This window comes from Mercenaria mercenaria, chromosome 8 (genome assembly GCF_021730395.1).
Source record: "Mercenaria mercenaria strain notata chromosome 8, MADL_Memer_1, whole genome shotgun sequence".
Classification (NCBI taxonomy): Eukaryota; Metazoa; Mollusca; class Bivalvia; order Venerida; family Veneridae; genus Mercenaria; species Mercenaria mercenaria.
This window is the reverse complement of record NC_069368.1, coordinates 53,695,901-53,701,361: the sequence shown is the minus strand read 5'-3', so window position 1 is coordinate 53,701,361 and position 5,461 is coordinate 53,695,901.

Here is a 5,461-nt window from a genome sequence, read left to right as displayed (position 1 = left end):
GGCCTTCATTGACCACATGTTAAGTGTATATAAAGTGGTATAGGCTACAGAAAGTGTTTTAGTTAAAAAAAAAAGTACCACTTTATTTTTTGGTATTCAAGGTTTAGCAGTATATCACCAAATCACAGAAATGTTTGGTAAAGGAACAACATTTTTACTAACAATCTACCTGTCTAATAATACATGTTTTACCTTACTGTTCTGTACAATTGGATACTTGAAATATTCTTCAAAGTTGTCCCCCTTTATAAAAGAATGCCCTTTGTAAAGAAATAAAAGTAAACAATTGTTCAAGTCGATGTTTAACCTAGTTATGTGAAGTTTAAGCAATAGGACATTATTGCAATTGCATCAAAATAAAGACAATACAAATTGTAACAGTTCATTAAAATTGATTAATGTTAAAAGGCATTGAACTTTCCTGAAGTATTATATAGTCCCTTCATGCAGTCACTTTCCAGAATTCAATACATATGTGAGCAAATTGACTTAATTATATGTATGTTTTATATGCTGTTTAATTTTCATGTAAAACAACTCTTTCTTAAATTTCTATGATTTAGTAATGTTCCAGTCTTTTTCTTTTCTCCAAAACCTAGTCCTGAATTATTTTAGTCCTACACTACAGGAACTGTAGTTTTAAAGTTTAGTAAATAAGCCAAAGACTGTAACTGACAATTGCAAGGCATTTTTAGCTCACCTGTCACAAAGTGACAAGGTGAGCTATTGTGACCGCTTGATGTCCGTCGTGCGTAGTGCATCGTCCGTCGTGCGTAACTGCGTCGTGCGTCAACAATTTCTAAAAAAATCGGCTTGAAAACCACTGGGCAGAATTACACCAAACTTCACAGGAATGATCCTTGGGTGGCCCCCTTTCAAAATTGTTCAACTGAATTCCATGCAGAACTCTGGTTGCCATGGCAACCAAAAGGAAAAACTTTAAAAATCTTCTTGTCCAAAACCACAGGGCCTAGGGCTTTGATATCTGGTTTGTAGCATCATCTAGTGGTCCTCTACCAAAATTATTAAAATTATCCCCCTAGGGTCAAATATGGCCCCGCCCCGGGGGTCACATGGTTTATACAGACTTACATAGGGAAAACTTTGAAAATCTTCTTGTACAAAACCACATGGCCTAGGGCTTAGGGCTTTGATACTTGGTATGTAGCATCATCTAGTGGTCCTTTACCAAGATTGTTCAAATTATCCACCTGGGGTCAAATATGGCCCCGCCCCGGGGGTCACATGGTTTATATAGACTTATATAGTGAAAACTTTGAAAATCTTCTTATACAAAACCACATGGCGTAGGGCTTTGATATTTGGTATGTAGCATCATCTAGTGGTCCTCTACAAAGATTTTTCAAATTATCCCCCTAGGGTTAAATATGGCCCCACCCCGGGGTCCCAAGTTTTACATAGACTTATATAGGAAAAAAAGTTTAAAAAGTTCTTGTCTGAAACCACAACACTTAGACCTTTGATATTTGGTTTATAGCATTGTCTTATGGTCCTCAACCAAAATTGTTCAAATTGTACCCCTTGGGTGAAAAGAGGCCCTGCCCTGGGGGTCCCAAGTTTTATATAGACTTATATAGGAAAAAGCTTTAAAAATCTTCTTGTCTGAAACCATACAGCCTAGACTTCTGATATTTGGTATGATGCATTGTCTAGTAGTCCTCTACCAAAGTTGTTCAAATTATGCCCATGGGGTTAAAAGAGGCCCCGCCCTGGGGTCACTTAGTTATTTCCAAGACTGTTTAATTATAATTACCTGATGACCCCAAGTAATATGATGTCACTTGTCTGTTACCTTGACCTACTGACCTACTTTCTTGTTTTTTAAGATACAGCCTTGAAATTTTGATGACATACACAGTTTTGCACACAAATCGTAAAACTGAATTTCATTGACTATGAATGTGACCTACTGACTTAAAGTTTCTTAATATTTTAATTTTATGTAAATTATCATCAGTTTGACATTTGAAACATGTAGCTCATATTACTCAGGTGAGTGATCCAGGGTCATCATGACCCTCTTGTATTAGAAGTATGGCTGTTTATCACACAGAAAATTGGTATTTCTTAGGAAAGATTTTTGTTTAGTTCCACTTTCCTTGAAAGAAGAAATACAGCATGGGTACCCTATGCTGGGCTAAGCAATACTTCAAAGTTTAATGCTTAAACAAGGTTCTAACTTTTTATGGAACCAAAGGTTTTGTAACTTATATGATGGAAGAATTAAACAATTTAAGATAACTGACAAAATAATTGATGAAGAAATGTGAATAGGCAAGATAAAGCTTCAGTGAAATTGTAGTAGAATATTTTAAATATTTTATAGAATAGTTTTTAGCTCGACTATTCATAGAATAGTGAGCTATTGCACTCGCCCATGCGTCGGCGTCCGCGTCCGCGTCCCGATTTTGGTTAAGGTTTTGTATGTAAGCTGGTATCTCAGTAACCACTTGTGGGAATGGATTGAAACTTCACACACTTATTCACTGTGACAAACTGACTTACATTGCACAGGTTCCATAACTCTATTTTGCTTTTTTACAAAATTATGCCCCTTTTTCGACTTAGAAATTTTTGGTTAAGGTTTTGTATGTAAGCTGGTAACTCAGTAACCACTTGTGGGAATGGATTGAAACTTCACACACTTATTCACTGTGATGAACTGATCTACATTGCACAGGTTCCATAACTCTATTTTGCTTATTTACAAAATTATGCCCCTTTTTCGACTTAGAAATTTTTGGTTAAGGTTTTGTATGTAAGCTGGTATCTCAGTACTTACTAATGGGAATGGATTGAAACTTCACATACTTGTTCACTATCATGATCTGACATGCACTAAGCAAGTCCCATAAATCTACTCTCTTTTTTTTCAAAATTATGCCCCTTTTTCGACTTAGAAGTTTTTGGTTAAATTTTTGTATGTAATCTGATATCTCAGTATCCACTAATTGGAATGGATTGAAACTTCACACACTTGTTCACTGTCATGATCTAACATGCACTGTGAAGGTCCCATAACTCTACTTGGCATTTTTACAAAATTATGCCCCTTTGACTTAGCAGTTTTTTGTATGTAAATTGGAAAGGATTGAAACTTCACACACTTGTTCACTGTCATGATATGACATGCAGTACAGAGGTTCAATACCTCTACTTTGCATTTTACAAAATTATGCCCCTTTTTCAACTTTTGTATTCATTCAATTGACAAGGCTGTTGAATAGTCGAGCGTTGCTGTCCTCCGACAGCTCTTGTTAAACTAATGGTATTTTGTTAGCACATATCAGTCAGTTTAATTTCAGGAAAATGGGAGAATTTTTATATTAATATTAAATGCAATCAGTTGTGATTTTATAGAATTTCAGTACATAATAATTAAGGCTAAAGATTGATGACCTCTTGTCACGGAATACCTGTATTTTCTCCATGTTAAATATACTTACATTACTTGTTAAGCTCTTATACTTGTTAAGCTCTGATGTATCCAGTATTGAAATTATAAGTCAAGCGCACTGTCTCCTGTGAAGCTCTTGTTTAAAGAAAGAAAGTTAATGCGTTCTAACCTACATTTTCCCAGGCATACAGCTTATTGTTCTTTGGTTTAAATTTTCAGATGGGAAATTATCACCTCTCTTGCTCTTCTCAACTTCATTACACTTATCACAGCACTATTACCTAACTTTAACCTTCAAGAGCTTTTCCCACTTGAAATAACTCAAGTGGGAACCTCACAGTTCAGTTTTTCAGTAACCTGTTTTCTAAGAGTTAACCATTGAAAAAACATTTCTGAACTAGTTTTCCCATCCAGCTGGCTTATGGAAGGTCAGTGGTTCTACCCAGGTGCCCGCTCGTGATGAAATAATGCACGGAGGGGAACCTGGGGTCTTCCTCCACCATGAAAGCTGGAAGTCGCCATATGACCTATCATGTGTCGGTGCGACGTTAAATCCAAAAAAAAAAACAAAAAAAAAAAAAAAAAAAAACAAAAAAAAAACAAAAAAAAAAAAACTAGTTTTCATGTTCATGAGTCAGAATATTAAACAAGTTGAAGCATAGCAAAAGTTCCTTCTAGGGCACATCTATATAAATATATAATGATCATCTTGTAAATTTTGGTTGCAATTTCTTCTTTAAATATTGGTCATCAGTGTGTGGAACACCAGGATTGGACGCAAAATACGAAAAAAATGTCAAGTCCGCTATTTCCACAGTAATTACGCTAAAATAAGTTGTTAAATCCAACAACAAAGTAAATCCGTTACCACTTTTAGTTGAGTAAATACGGCAATTAAGAAACACTGGCTGTACAAGTTGACTTGATTTAAACTCGTAATGTCCACGTATTATTGGAAAATCGTACACGCGTGTAGATTTTTTGAGAAGTTTATAGAGATGATATAGCGGACAATTAAAAGTGAATAGTGGATATTTTACGGAACTTGGTGTTTTTTTTTCCCCAACATGTAAAATGGATATTATACGCAAGTGTTTGGTTTTAATCAGTTACTTTTTGAAAAATGTTCATCTCTTCAATAGCTGGTGATGGGATCTTAATTTACTAGTGATTTGGGCCGCCGTGATTTGATGCGCTAACAGTCTTCGACCTCGCACACAACAAATTTAGCGGTCATTAATCAAGTAATTGAATGGCTGTAATTTAGTAGTATCTGTCTTAAACATCCGGGCATTGGATTCATGAATTTATTGTGCACAATGAAAGGGTCGCAATGGGGTTTGTTTTCCCATTATTAAACATGCATTCGAAGGTAACGACGTATGTTAACCTTTATGACATGAGATGTTTGGCCTGTTTCAACAATTCCACTTTTCAATCCCCGGGTTTAGTAATGTGTAATCTGCAGAGCGCGTTCAGCCAGAGAGTCGCCTCAATTAGGAAAGAATAATTTAAACGTCAGAGGTTATTTCTAAGGTCACAGAGTATGATTGGCCAGCTTGTAATGACAACAGCTTTCAAGGTCAGTACTCAGTCAAGTGTGACTTACCCATTCTAAGTGTTCCATCTCAAGATGAACAGTTATCAATATTTAATATATTATTTAATGGTCAGTAGTAATTGACAGTATTATGTTCAATTGACTTGTCAAAAAATATTCAAATATCAGTATTATTAAGTGACAAAGTCTTTGACTTCAGTCTAGTGCTGAGATAATGCAAACTTTTAACTTTGGAAAAAATATAACAAATGTGTTGTTGTTGTTCATTACTCCTTACCAAAATGGCAGTTCAGTGTATGTGCGTGCATCAGTGCATGCATACAGCCGCCTGTGCGTGCGTCTGTCTGTCCCATTTTCTTTGTCCAGACCATAACTTTGATGTGCATGGAGCAATCTTGTTTATATCTGGCATGAATGTTAACCTTAGTGAGACAAAATGTCATGCACAAACCCAAGGTTCCTATCTCAAAGGTCAATGTCAC